At 47.4% G+C, this 15895-nt stretch overlaps 1 pseudogene; it reads right to left on the minus strand.

Moving 5' to 3' along the window:
- Positions 1 to 7214: 7214 nt before the first annotated feature.
- Positions 7215 to 10196, minus strand: LOC125945813 (gastrula zinc finger protein XlCGF8.2DB-like; annotated as a pseudogene).
- Positions 10197 to 15895: the final 5699 nt, after the last annotated feature.

The following is a 15895-nucleotide window of genomic DNA, read 5'->3' on the forward strand; positions in this document are numbered from 1 at the left end:
TCCCCGGTGCCGCACCCCCCGATCCAGCCCACCTTCGTTCTCTTCAACTGAACTCCCCTCGCACGTTTCCATATTCTCTCTACGCTGGAAGTGGCATGGCCGCTAGGTAGGTAGGTAGTAAAATTTATTGAGCTCCAGAAGAATCTTCACCCTGTTTTCATAGGGGCAAGACCTTGGGCAACACTGCGGGCCGCTCCCGCGTTGGGACGGGAAGGCCAAGCCTCACCGCCGCATCGTGGGCCTTCTGGACAGCCCGGAATTGATCAATCCATTCGTGGCTCTTTTTACATAAAAAAAGGTGTGGCCTGCTGCGTTGCGTCGCCGCCAGTGGGTGAGCGCGTCTCGGCTGAGTTGACAGTTGTGGCCGCTGTTTTTCCTGGGCTCGAAAAAAAAGTTTCCTGGGCTGCGCGTTCTTTTTTTTTGCATGTACGGCGGATAACCGGGGAACACAGTCGGGACTGCAGTCGGAAGCAAGAGCGTAATCTTCGTGTTCTTTTTATAGTCATTCTCAGTAAAATGTATTGAACATACCAGCAACCTGTCGCTTGGCTCCCACTTGCTTTCTTTCCCTGACAGCCCTTGTCGAGAAATATTCTTCAGCCACGCTTCCCGACGTTGTAGATCGCAGGGGAATTCGTGGTACTTCACAGTTGCTTCTCGTGTTCGAGTTGCACAGCGGCCCACAACAGCTTGGCGGCATCACACCGCTAGAAAAAACCGTCTGCCACACATGCGCACACCAAAGAACCGTACTCAAGCACAAGAAACATAGGCAAGCTGCTCACACACACGATCACACAAAAAAAAGCACACGAGAATGTGCACGAAAAAGCACACCAACACGCAAGAATCCTGAGGCAACCACACTGTAGCACGAACCGGTGTCTGCCTTGCATACCGTAGCAGTGGCGTCCTCACCAAAAACAGCGGCCGCAACTGTCAACTTAGCCGAGACGCGCTCGCCCATTGATGGCGATGCGACACAGCAGGCCGCACCTTTTTTTATATCCAGCGGCCGTGCCATGTCTCGCAAGGTCATTCATCGCGTCGCAATGACCTTGAGCCGCCACAGTGCAAGTGTGGCAGGCCACATCACACCATGTGATCTGCTGCGGAAGCGTCGCAGCTGCGCTCGTTCGGAGCCTCGCCGCTGCGGTACCACGTGACTATGCGAGGGTTTAATGGCTGCTTCGCCGGCGCTTGGTCGCTCAGTCTCGCCATGGATGGCGCGCCGGCTGTGCCGTCTGTGCGTGCGCTAGCTGAGTGAAAGGCTGAATGCAATCATCCAGTAGTAGCTAGACGGCAGGCTGCGAACAAAGATGGCTGCTGAAATACCAGAGCAAAGAGAGGCCAGATTAGCACATTATCGAGAAGCTTACCAACCGCGGAAGCGTAAAAACACTGTGTGCATAGTCTTTGCAAAACCAAGCCAAACAGACCTTCGTGATAACTAGGTTTACAAGAGTTAAACCTCTTTCTTTTTATTGTTATTATTACCACGTGTCTGATGGTAACTAAAACGCCTCGATAGGAAGATTGGCAAGATGCGTGCAGATTAGCCAAATAAGCGCAACTGCGCTTGGCTTCTCGTCTGCTTGTCTGCCGCACCACTTGGAAGTTGTGACGCGTGGCTAATTATGGGGGCGCTACGGAGAAAGTGTTTCCACTGCAAAGGTGACAATGTTTCCAGCTATTGATCCGAGGTTGAGATCTTAAGGCATAAAATGCAGTGAGCAGAAAGCTAGTGACACGAGCTTAAAAACTCCAGCGGCATTCCCATCTACCACGAACTAAAGTGAGTTACTGTATATGCTCCCTTGGGGAGCAGAGTTGCGCATCTGATTGAACACGCCGCTCGCACCCCTATTCGCCAAATCTGGTCACATGCACAAAAAGCATCCTTTTGAGGGAAAGCCAACTTCACGGCTGTGCCAGCACCATCGAGTTTCTATGACCTGCACTGCCGCCTGCTGCGCCACCGTCATCGCGAGCCTCTGTGCTTTGCCGCCTGCCACGCCACCTGGCCTTCACGTAGTGAAGGAGCAAGCACACTCGTCAGCTGAGCCGCACCGTATCCTGCATTCAAGAGGAGTGGCTTTTCTGCTTAACACGGATGCGTCGGCGGGCAAGATGGCACACCTATAGCACAACCTACCGGGAGCATATACAGTTACTCTACAACGAACCAAGCCATACAAGGCACGCGATACCTATGAATGGCGCGATTTGGCCAGTGAAGTCATGCAGGAGAGAGTGGCATCAAAAGAGGTTGCTTTGACTAGGCTGACTCAGTGACGTCATGCTCCCTCCCATAGTTTTGTCTCGCATCTGAGGAGGGGAAAATGGAGGAGCAAGCAGCGACAATGTTAATTGGATTGCAGGAGCTAGCTAGCTGCCTGATGTCAAGTTACCGCCCATTTTTTTTTTCTCTGTATGTACCATAGTTTCCACCTCGAAAGCAGTAGCGCGTGCGTTGTCTCCCTGCTGGAAAAGACAACCTGTCTCAGTTTACAGCGTTCACGGGAACCCATTGAAAAAGGTACGCTTATGGGCCATTAATAACCTCATGCAAGTGCCGTGCAGACATTACTGTTAGAACTAAGCATGCAAAGCAGTTCCGAAAGAGACATTGAAAGCCGGAGGCCACGGAAAAAGTTCAAGGTTTCGGACCACAGGTATGTTGAGAAATGGGAAAAGGAGCCAAAATACAAATCTTGGGTAAAAAGGAGTACGAAGGGGCCACTGCATTTTTAACTATTAGGCATGCCATGCGGACTGGAAGGGGGGGGGGGGGGGGGGCCCGAGATCGAAAAACACGTGGCTGGTAAAAAGCATCAGACCAATGCGTCAAGCATGGCAATGATGCAGACACTTTTTGGCATGCCGAGTGTCAGTGGAAATTCACCATCAGACAAAACGGCAAAAGAGAGCGAGATACGGCTAGCAGCTTTTGTTGCAGAGCACGACCTTCCACACGCTTTTACAGACCACCTATAGTTCCCCTGGTAAAAGCAGCGTGCCCTGATTCGGAAGTCATAAAGAAGATAGCATGCCGAAGGACCAAGTGCACTGCTATTATCAAGGGCGTGCTGGCAAGTGCGAACAGTGAAAACCTTCTCGAGTGGCTGCGAACATCACCATTCTCGATTAACGCTGATGAGTCGACAGGAGTGGAATCGGAAACCTTGCACTTGTAGCCAGAGTTTTAAAGAAATACGGGAGGGTTATGGATGCCCTTTTGGCATTGCTTCTCGTTGAGGATGGTACCGCTGCTGGGCTGCACAAATTAATGGATAATTATTTTACAGCAGTGAACATCAACTGTAAAAAGAACAGGGTTGGATTCGCAGCTGACGGTGCCAATGTGATGCTGGGAAATCGAAATTCGCTTTCGTCTCTTCTGGAGAATGAGAACACCAGGTCATTTATAGCAAAGTGTGTGCGCCACTCATTAGACTTATGTGCCTCCTATGCCTGTAAAACGCTCTCCAGAGGCCTTGAGGACTTGGCCAGAGATGTGTACAACTGTTTCTTGTCGTTCAAGCAAGCCGAAGCTTACAAGCACGTGCAACATCTATCTCCTCAATGTGCAGTCCCACAAGATACTGCATCCATACCAGACATGCTGGCTGCCCCTTCATGCTGTGGTTGAAAGGCTTATTCAGCAATACCCTGTCTCGTGGCCTTCTTAGAAGGCCATGGTCATGTGCACTGCCTCTTAGCTGTGGATTCTATCCTCAGTAAGCTGAAGGACCAGACAACCAAGTTGTACCTGCATTTCCTCTATTATGTTCTCCCAGTGTTCACAACACTGAACAAGGAAATGCAGGCGGAAGGAGCGAGAATCCATATGCTATATGACTGCATACTGTCTTTACAACAATTGTTGAAGCATATTTGCAACCTCGATACCTGCGTGACATGCCGCTCGATCGATTGCGCTACGAAGACCCAAGTAACTTCGTCCCACTCGAGGAAGTCTGCCTTGGTGACATGGTAGCGCCAGAGTTATGTGAACCACTTGTCACAGACCCTACAGCTGTGCGCAACTTCCACCTGAAATGTTTGTAATATTATATTGAAGGCGCAAGTCAAATTATCAAAAGATTTCCTTTAAACAATTTATAGATGAAGTGGCTGGAGGCAATTGATTCCCGCTCTGTGGTACAGAGACATGTTGCTTCAATGCTCTTCTTGCTTTATTCTTGTTCCATTTATTGGTTACGGTACAGAACATCAAGAAGCTTGACAACGATTGGAGGCAACTTCGCAACACGGATCTAGGTTTGCCTGCGTTACGCGACACACGAGTGGAAGCGGTCATAAGCTTCCAGCCGAACAATATGGCTTTTATCAATTTTAGCATTCATTGCATTTTTTCCCTTATGTATGCATGTTTCAACTGCTTGATGAAGGAGTGCGGCTATCTCCTTCATATGAATATGCATTTGACTAAAATTTTGCTGCTAGGTTTGGCATTGCTGAGGCTGTATGCGAATAAATGCTGTTGCAAGCATTACAACTTGCACTGTGACATCATTTTAGCTTAAGCACAGTGACTTCAATAAATCCTTTCAAACAAATACATGTCTTAAAACTAAAATCTGCAGTGTCTTTGCATAGCACAAATGCAGTTTATCTTACAGAGAACATACTAAACAATCGCATTTTTCTAAAGCCCGGGAAACATAGCGAATTTTTTTCTTCGGAAATTATCTTCGGAAGTTGGCAACGTTGTGCTGCGGACAAAACTGCGGTCGCTGCATGGACGCATTCAAAAGCTGCATGGATAGCCCGCTAGACTGCCCACGCTTGTGTCTTGATGTTGGAGCTGCGCAGAGCAGCGGCCCACTTCGACGCAAGAGCCTCTGGAGCTACTGCCCATTTTTGCTGCTATAACAGGACACTCCCAAAAGATGTGTGACAGCGTCGCTCTAGTTCCTGACAAAACTTGCAAAGAGCACCCGGGTATTGTGCGGGGAAAATGTGCCTCATTCACACCAGACTGGGGAAGGTGTGTGTCTGCAGTTGTCGCCAGACGACTGCTTGGCGACGTTTCAGTTTGGGGTGAGGTGGGGGCAATATCCTGCCTAACTGGTAGTGCTTGGTGATGTGGTTATATCCGACTAGAGCACTACACAGGCTTGGGCTTACCCGAAAGTCCGGGCCCGAGCTCGACATGTTTTTTCACGGGCTCAGGCCGGGCTCAGGCACAGCATGTGCGTTTTGACCCGGCCAGGGCCGGGCCCGGGTATTTGCGGGCCCAGGCCGGGCTTGGGTTTTCTGGTGGTGTGTATGTAACGTGCAGCAAGTTATCCTCACGCATCTCGACTCTGAAAAACCTGTTGTCCCGGCGCAGATGGAAGCCAGCAGTGCTACTCCTGTGTACTTCCCTTTTCTTCTTCCATCGTATTTTGCGCCATTTGAACAGAATGTAAAAGTTCAGAAAGACCGACGTCGCCTGAAACCAAAGGATACCATTGTATTCCTTACCTAAATCAATGTAATTAATGCTTTCAGCGCGGTGCAAGCACGTTCGTGACTTGCCAATTCTTCAAAGGCGAATTCGTAAAACGATGACTGGTAAGATAATTCCTCACACGGCTGAAATATGGCACTGCGTCCATCCATGATTCCACGCATGTTTTCAACCGGGCATCTAGCAGCAACACATTACGCTGCACCATGGAGGAACGAGAAGCTTTCTGTCTCCATTTACTCCATCCATGTGCTGCGCTCACGACCGGTCGTGGCTGTGCTTCGAGAATACGGTTGAGTGGGACGAGCGGCTGGCGCGGTGCATGCTTCGCAGTAAGGCGCCCGACGTGGAAATACAATGTGGCGGCGCTGCAATAGAAGTGGATTGGGCCGCATCAAGGTCGCGCCGTTGGGAACTGCTGGCGATACTGCTCCGCAGGGTTATTCGTACTACTTTGCGCTGGTATTTGCATTCAGACCGCTCAAATGGTGTTCATAATTGTATATGACATGTATTTATGCCTTAAGAATAAATTCCTCTCATTCTCTTATTTATTTATTTTTTTTGTTAATGCCGCTCGGTAGTCTTTCTCGGTCTTGGGCCAGGTTCGGGCCGATTTCAAGCCGGGCTCGGGCCTAAGGTAAAGGGGTGGCGGGCCGGGCCGGGCGGGTAATGTACATTATTTCCGGGCCTGGGTCTTGCCATAAAACTTTTGGTCGGGCTCGGGCGGGCAGCCCAACGTAAAAACTGGCCCGGGCTGGGCCTAGGCTCAAAATATCGGCCCATACAGTGCTCTATATCTGACTAAGCGTTCTTGCGTGTTTTGCACCAGGAGGTCCGAACTCGAAGAGGGTGTCTCTAACTCAGTGCAGCGGGTCAGTTTTCGCGTAGAGTGGTGTGCCACCTCATTCAAGTTAGGGGGGCCCTCGTCGGTAGGGGTGCCGACGTGCGCTGGAAACCACATGATCGCGGTGCTATCGAAGAGCTGTCGACCAGCTTTCTTTAGGATCTCAAGAACTTCGGAGGAAATGCGCCCCCGTGCGTAGCTACGAACTGCGGATTGTGAGTCGCTAAGAGCTACCTTGCAGAGGGGGTCAATAAGCGCAAGCACAACCTCTTCCGCTGTTTCTGGGTGCTCCGTGCTGACACTACATGCTAGTGTAAGCCGGGAGTTAATGTCTATGACTACCGCCATGAACCAGTGTTTTTGTGTGTATTCTGCCGTGTCTACGAAGTGCGCAGTTCTCTTCTCACCGAAGGAGCGCAGCAGTGCCTTGGCACGGGCCTGGCATTGGCCTCCGTTAAGTTCGGGGAGTATGTTTTGAGGGATAGGGGTGACATTCAACAGGTCGCTGATGTCGGGTGGAATGGCCTGTTCCCGACCATGTTGGACATGGTAGTTGAAGCCAAGTTTCTGCAGGATGTACCGACCCGTGGCCGTGAGGGACATGCGTTCCAGTTGCGAGGCTCTTTGCGCAACCACGATTTCCTCACTTGTGTTGTATACCCCCAGATGAATATGGCGATGCGGACTCCGCCGCCTTGTTTCGGTTGGATGCTAGCTCCATTTCTGCTCTTTTGCATCGCACCTTTGCAACGATCTGAGCTCAAGCTCCGGGAGTCATCCAAATTAACCAATGTACGGCCAAATATGCCCAAATTACCAAGTTTGATTTTATTAAATAATGCACACTGCCTGCCGAGACCAAAGAATGAGTCCGGATTATCCGATTTTCTGAATTAGCAAGGTTTTATTGCAATCGAAATATAGGTAGTACATCTGTTCAACAGAGTCCAAGGGCGCGATCTTGTACGCCTTCCAAAATGGAACGGAGGCGTTCCGTTCCATCGAGTCGCACACGATTGGTCAATTTCAACCGCGACGTTCAAATTGACCAATCGTGTGCGGCTCGATGGAACGGAACGCCTCCGTTCCATTTTGGAACGCGTACAAGATCGCGCCCCTAATTCAGGCTAGTTCAACATGGCTGTTGACCTAGGGCGGTATTCTCTAAGAGTCCACCTAGTGGACTGTCCATTTCTGCTGTCGCTGATTGGCTGCTGCTTCACGAGCAGGAAGGAGACTAGCTGGCACCTTCACGCACGTGAAGCAGCACCCAATGGCGACAGCTGAAGTGGACAGTCCACTAGGTGGACTCTTACAGAATACCGCCCCTAATCTACAGTGTCAGGGTGCTTTCTTTCTTTATGTTCACTCAAGTAATCCGCACGCACAAAAGACATAGAGCAGACGGTGCAGCAGTGTGGTCGGTCACCTGTATGAATGCGCAGGTGTCGCTTCATGGCACTCTTCTGTGAGAATCCCCGAGTGCATGAAGGGCACTGAAATGGCTTCTCTCCTGTGTGGGTACGCAGGTGCATGTTCAAAGTGGTTTTAAGTGAGAAACTCTGAGGACACCAAGGGCACTCAAATGGCTTCTCACCCGTGTGGATGCGCAGGTGCCTGTTAAGATCGCCACTATACTTAAATGTCTTAGGGCATGAAGAACAATGAAATGGCTTTTTGCCTGTGTGGATTTTCAGGTGTGCATTGAAATTGGTTTTATGTGAGAAACTCTGAGGGCACGAAGGGCACTGAAATGGCTTCTCACACAGTGTGGATACTAAGGTGCCTGTTAAAATCGCTACTTTTCCGAAATGTCTTAGGACACGAGGGACAGTGAAATGGCTTTTTCCCTGTGTGTATTTGTAGGTGTTCGTTCAAATTGGTTTTATGTGAGAAACTTTGAGGGCATGACGGGCACCGAAATGGCTTCTCGCCTGTGTGAGTGCGCAGGTGTCCTTTCAGGGTGGGTCCTTGTGAGAAGCTCTGAGGGCACAAATGGCATTTAAATGGACGCTCACCCGTGTGGATTCGCAGGTGCTTGTTCAAATTGGTCTTTTGTGAGAAGCTCCGAGTGCAGAAATGGCATTTAAATGGACGCTCGCCAGTATGAACTCTGGTGTGTTTTTCCAGATCTCGCAGGTTATTAGTTTGATGGTCACAGAATCGACAGCTGTAGAGGCGTCTCTGGTGTGATTTGTCACCCTCAGCTGTTGATGAAGAAATAGAAGGCCTTGACTCTGCACAGACAAAAAAAAAAAGTGGAAGTTATTACGAAATGGCAAAAACAACATAGATATTAACGCTAATGATGAGCTTTCATTTTTTATTTGATAGGTCTTGAGGTTTATTTCAGAATGATAGAACAAAGCATAGCTGGTGGATCTTATTGATTTGCTCAATAATTTCGTATTCGGATACGTAATGACCCAGCTTGTAAAATCGCCCATTTTTTCACCATGAAATATTTTTCTGAATGGTACAAAATTACAAAGTGAGAAATGTGGAGTGTGAGAATTCTCACTGTTTTCTAGAACCTATGAATAACGGAGTGAAAAAGCTTTGGCCCAGCATGCTATCTGATCCTCAACAAGCACTAGAGATTTAGTGGCCATGTTTTAGACATGGCCACTGACATGGCCACAGCATGATTCACTGGCACCACGGCAAATTTATCTCAAATGAGAATTCATCAGTGAATTTCTTCTTGTTGATCGCATGCAGAACTTTAATGATATTTTCATAGGTTCAAGTTGTAAGAGCCAGCCAGGAAATGGGTTGTCCTTGATTGACATCTCACCATTCTTCATCTAAGAAAATCACTCAGACCTGGGCTTTACTCACAGGGTCGTCCTTATAAGCTTAAGAATGAATTACATCTTCAGTTGCAGTTTTGCCCAAAAGAAAACAAAGTGACGTACACTCTGCAACTATCAAGTAATGGTGAAAACAAACGCCTCCCTCTGCCGTGAGCAATACGAATTAAGGGTGTGGAGGTGTAAGCCAATATAATCTAAACAGCTGTATGCATGACAAAAGAGGCAAGTGCAGACTATGTAAGATTTTGGTTACTTTAGGGTCCAGCCTCATACGTAGTCTTTTTTAAGGCATAGTTGACTGATGAGCACTTGGAACAGTTTATACATGTTATCCTTTGAGCAAAATAGAAGAGCATGGAGCAAGATAAGGAAAGCCTTAGCTTCGTACTCTTACACTTTGAGCTACATCCAATATGTATAGTAAGTCTAAACGCCAACTTGCCCTAGAATAAGTTCTTTTAGACTCGTAACATTGTTGCATTTTCACATGAAGGAATGCTACATGAACATGGACACTGGAGTGCACTGCAATCTCGTTACAACAAATGACTTTGCATGCCTGCAGTATAGCCGGTGAGATCTCAACATCGTGCAACACCTTGTTAAATTGTGATGGATATCCTATTATGCGTCTATAACAAAATATAGTTACACTTGTGCTCCCTAAGGCACAAAAAATTCCATGCAGCTTACTGCACATATATTTCGAGTTACTAGTTCCAGTTCTGTTCAATCTGTCAGGCGTACCAAAAAAAGCTATTTTTTTACCTTGTTGAGGCACTGTTATTCCATGTTCCCATGGATCAATATACAGGAGTAGCCTGCACTGCTCTGACTTAAAGTTGCTCTTAAGTGAAAAGTTCTAAGGGAAGTAATGGCAGTAAAGTAGTTTCTCACCTATGCGCCTGCACTTGTGTATAATGAGAGCAGACAACCTGGCAGTCTTGTAGTTGCAACTGTCACAGTGGTAGAGTTGGCTCTGCTGCAACTCTTGGTGCTTGACTGTTGGTGGGAAGTCATGATGCCTCCCTGTGACAAGAGCATAATAATTGGATTACCTATCGTTTTATTTACGAGACAACATTAAGAGAAAGAACCTGCACAATCTTAACATCAGGTTCATCCTTCACTTACACCACATATACATGATTTACAATGCCACGAAACAAATAAAATTTGTTTGCTTGAAGCATACATAGCAGGACGAAATTTCAAGCTATTACACGGAAAAAAAAGTGTCCGACGATTATGATACTCACTAATGCTAAATTTGAGCTAATATTAAGGTAAAGAATTGGAGACTGAAATCATCGCACCGACTGGCAGTGGGCCAGTGCCGTCAGCGTCTTCGCAGTTAGGGGGGCAGTATGGGAATGCTGGCATGATGAGCGGCATTGGAGGCAGCTGTGGAAGAAGATGAGCGTCCGAGCAGTGGCACGAGCGCATTATATCCACCACCTAAGTGACCTTAAAGTAACTCCAGCAGAAAGAAACTATCCTCAACCGGGCTTATGATATCGCGTCAAGATTAGAGAGGCAGCCGGAATTAGCTGAGAAGCAACCTACACCAGAATCTGAAAGACCGCCAGCCTTTATAACAAGATATTCTAATACCCTCCCAAACATAAACAACATCCTACGAAAATACCACCCAATATTATCAAGTAATGAGTGTCTGAGAAAAGTGTTCCCGGAGGTACCATTGGTCACCTATTGCCGCAATTGAAACTTTAAAGATATATTAGTGCATCCAAAAGTAGGCCAACATCATTCCCTGCAATAAAATCATGTTCTGCAACACCTGCAAACACCTTCAAAATGACATTAAAATTGAAAGCACCGGAAATATCTATGCAGATTGGGGTAAAAGTAGCTTTACTTGTACTAGTTCTGATGTAATTTATATGCTTGAATGTACCTTCTGTGAGAAACAACATATCGGTGAAACGCGACAACCAATGAACGTCATGTTGAATGGACATGGCGCGGACGCAGCCAAAAAGCTTCCCGAAGCCGTCGCTAAGGATTTCAACCAATCAAGTCATAACTTTGATGAACTTACACTCTACATTCAAATTTCCGTTCTGCGTGAGAAAGAAAGTGCAGCGAATCATCATCATCATCAGCCTATATTTATGTCCACTGCAGGACGAAGGCGATCTCCAATTATCCGTCTTGCGCTAGCTGATTCCAACTTGCGCCTGCAAATTTCCTAACTTCATCACCCCACCTGGTTTTCTACCGTCCTAGACTGCGCTTCCCTTCTCTTGGTATCCATTCTCTAACTCTAATGGTCCACCGTTCATGCATCTTACGCATTACATGGCCTGCCCAGCTTAATTTTTTCCTTTTAATGTCAACTAGAATATCAGCTATCCCTGTTTGCGAATCATACCTCATCCTTAACTTCAAGACATTGCAACCAATAGACATAAATGTTTCAAAGTTGGCTTTAGAATCTATTTGCTATGCCAAATTTCAAACTACAGGCAACAGCACTAATTTATTTTTCACTGGATTGCTTAGTTTATTTTTTGTTATTCGGTTGTTAATAATATTGCAACCTCCCTACCTCCCATTTCTTTCATTCATTTCACAAGCACCATTTCTGCCGCTACCTTTATTCTCTCTTTGAGAGAGACAAAAAGTTCACTGACCACCAGAGCAGAGAAGCCCCGCCCTAGGCCCCTTTCACGAAAGGAGGAACCTACAGTGACACGTCAACCAGCTGACACATGGCGCTACCACACTTTCCTCATCTGACGTTTAGTAGCACATCCTTCCGTTCAATTCTACACCGTCGCCGCTAACACACCCTGGGTCGTTGCCTCGGCCGCCCGCCTTACCCTCTCTCCCTTTCAGAAGAGCCTTACCTATATATACTGTGCCGAGGATAGCATATGTCGCCTTCAAAAAGACAAGTCCACTTGTCGAAATGTTGGCTCCTGCTTTCATCTTGTTTGGCATAGGCAAACATAGGCATACTAACTAAATCAACAAGCATGGTGTCACGCATGCACAAGCAAACATAAAAACATATCACTCGAAGACCGCAGAAACTCGCTGTCAAAACGCCGGAGTGAGGAAGCGTGGCAGCAGCATCAGTGCATGAATTCACCTTCGTGCTGTCTCTCGTATCAACGCGAAGCCGCGAAAACAGAGCACGAGGCGGACTCTGTCCCCGTCGCAGATGGCATTCAAGATGCAGCGGCCAAGGCGGGCGGCACGGCCAACTGGAGTAGAACGTCCCCCCCAACACACACCTACCCTCCTTCCCCAGAGCCTTGCGCATGACCGAAGACGGCACACTTCCTCCCTTGCGTACTCGAGATTGAGCCGCGATCACCGGCACACCCTCGCACGCTTTCACTCGCACATACAGTGTACAGTGAGCGGGCACGATTGAAATGCCCTTAGATTTTACATGGAACCTCACAGCGACGGGCGATGGCAGAAATGCGCCTGGAGTGTCCATATAAATGCTATCGCAATAATCAAACATACAAACCGAGTATCTGCATGTCATTGCTTTATTTTGTACCATAGTGCGGGAGATGTACTTCCGTTTCGTCTGCTTGATCCCACGTCTTGCAGTCACGCACGCAGAGACAGAAACCATGTCATTTTCTACCATGTTTTTGCGCGCGACTATGCTCTTTCATCCGCTCGTGCCTACCTCAGTGTTCATGTAACACTGAGTTATCATACCGCTAGTTAAGGGCTCTGACGGCGGTTCCATTCGTACAACGACGCAGTGTATCACAGTATGGATCAATGAGCCGGACCAGCCTCTCCAAACGTTCATGCACTGAGGGATCCATTTCGCAGAAGCAGCCAGAAAACAATGCAGGTGTTCCTGTGCACAGCTACCAAGATTGTGCACAGAGCGAAAGAAAACAAGCACAACCGCTTGCGGGTTCCCGCGCGAGACAGCCACCGGAAGTGCGCACCGCACAGCAGAAACGCAAGAAAAAACAATAAAGGCGGGACCGTGATGTGAACATAACATGATCCTTGAGCTCCAGTATGGGAGAACGCAGGGAAAGAATTTTGCTTGTGAAGGCTAGAAGGGGCAAGTGGCGAGAGTGGCGATGTAGGCAGTGAAGCTCGCCTCATGAAATCATGGGTTCGCGACACTTCAAATATTTATCTCCACTAATAAGGAACCAATCTGAAAGATTATTGCGGTAGAACACTCCCTATAGGCCACATAATTAACTTCCAGCATATATAACCAAAATTTGCTATGTAGCCTGGTGAGGGGCCCTCTAACACTTGATTTAGAATTTAGATTATTCATGCACATCTGTGATATTGTCACGTTGTCGTGATGGTAAACAACACAGTAGCAAAATTGTGAATCATGAAACCAACTATAAAACCAACTCGTTACTGTGCAAACCAGCGCCCTCAAAAGCAAATGGCACTCAAAGCACAATAATAGGCGAAAATCTGATCTGCGGCTCAAGTGAGTCGACCTTTATACATGACTTGCAGAAGGTTCCAGTATAATCACTGGTGCTCGCGTACCATCCAGGAATTACAACACCATTTGCATCGCGCATACAATCTGATTACACAAGGTTGGGCGAGAACAAACACAACAGATAGAATCAACGATAATATTCGAGTAAGTCGTCCCGATGCTACAAACACGAGAGCAAAAAACTAAAGCGCACATAGTAAAGAAAAATGTCGCAGTTTTGCCCGAAAGGCGAAGCATCAATTGTGATATCAAATTAGTAGACAGCAATACGGAGTAAGAATATTAGTTTTATTGGTCGCATAAATCTGGAAACACTCGCTTATTAACTGAATTAACAAGGATATGGTGTCAGCGCGCACAAGCAAACATGAAGATATCACACTCAATGACCGCAGATACTCACTGTCAAAAAGCTGGCGTGAGGAAGCCCCGCAGCAGCGAGCGAAGTGACCTTCATGCGGTCTATCGCTTCAACGGAAACTGAGCGGCGAAAACACAGCGCGCACAAAACTATGAGCCCGTCTGCAGATCGCTTTCACGATACAGCACGCGCGGCCGCGAGTACAACTACACACCTTTTTCACGGAGCAGTTTGTTCTAGAGAAATGAGATGGCGCTTAAAGCACCGCGCCGCACGTGGCCTCAGTGACAATGCACGAATACGAGCCCATTACTGCTTCTACCTTGCTTCTGTGCGATCAGCTGTCAGATATGCGACTGAGTTTTCGCTAACGCACTGTGCTCCAATGGTGCTGCAAAATGTAGAGCGGTGGATTGAAGACCTGTGAAGTAGTTGGCTACGATAATAGTGACTAGCATATTGAGGAACGGAATGAATATGGGTGACCAAGCTCACGGACGGCTGCTACATAATTACAGCCTGTGTAACCGGCCCTTCGCGATGCACGACTTTCCCCGAGAATAAGAAGCTTAACTTTTCCGCCAGCACTGCATAGCTAAACCCCAAAAAGTCGGCAAGAGTCAGTACCGCTCGTTAAACAATGACAAAGGGAGTAGCGCCGCTTCCTGGTATAGTAAGTTTTACGCACGTTATCCACACACATGTACCCGAACTCTCACACAAACCTACGACCACTCTGTCGCCAACGTATCAAGAATAAGTGAATGCGCACATACTTGAATGTATGCACACTTTGTATGCATAATAAACAACTGAATTCACTGACAGCAAACGAATCGTCAAAGCTGAATGTTTGGTCGCGGTCCACAAGGTATTACAATGCACAGAGCAGATATATTTAAGCCTTATGCGCAGTGAGAACAAACCTATCGAAACTGAGCACAACGTCGAGCGATTAGACAGAAAATAATCAGATAATGGCCGCACCTAGGAACTTTACTGAGTCAGATACGCGACAAGCAGCTGCTTCAAAGTATTTTCCAAATAAAGAACGACGAGCAAAACACGTTGATCTTGATTCAATTTCTAAGTGAAAAGTTTGGCTAGCTTGGAACACATTTTTATCCCCGCTTTTAGAGGAAGCATCATATAAGCTGCCCGCGCGCCATTTGGACACGGCTTAATCAGCTCCGAAAAAGCTTTTTGCATGTCCTCTGAAGCTGTGGCCTAAGCTTCATGTCGTCCACCCAGTCACCGCTTACAGTATCTCCCGGAAGGTTTTCTAAGCCACACCGGCATCATACACATCCATTGTAAACACGGAGGCAGCTGAGGCAAGCAATGGACGTGTCACCACGTGATCAGACATGGCAGCGTCCACGGGATCGCTGCGAAAAGGGTCCATACCTGTATTGGCGATGAATGTATGAATGGATGCTATGAGCGTCCCCTTTGGAAGGAAGCGGTGGATTGCGCCAACAAGCTCTTATTATTTTGACAAATGTCCTACCTACCCCCCCCAAAAAAATCCCCACAGAATTCCCAGCATCAAACTTTCTGAACCATTATTGGGAACATTGTTTTTGTACGCCTCCGTTGTTTGTGAGCTTCCTACTTTTCTGCCACCAAACTTCTAATCACCTGTTAGTAATCTCTATTACGGACATGTTTACTTTCCCCCTGCTATCCCTGAAACCAAGGGCTTCAAGTACACGCGTCTTCGTCCTAGGTGTACCTCGCTTTATAACTACACGTTCGCATCCTGATCTCGCTTCGAAAAGTAAAGAGCTTCTTTTGAATTATCATAAATTGTTTCTTTACTGATTTCGTCTTTTCCTCTTAGGGTGTTACTCATGGGTTTCTTTTCCGTTGCCGCCACCCATGAGATTGTCTCAGGAGCTCCAAC

The sequence above is a fragment of the Dermacentor silvarum genome, chromosome 5, assembly GCF_013339745.2.
Source record: "Dermacentor silvarum isolate Dsil-2018 chromosome 5, BIME_Dsil_1.4, whole genome shotgun sequence".
Taxonomy (NCBI): domain Eukaryota; kingdom Metazoa; phylum Arthropoda; class Arachnida; order Ixodida; family Ixodidae; genus Dermacentor; species Dermacentor silvarum.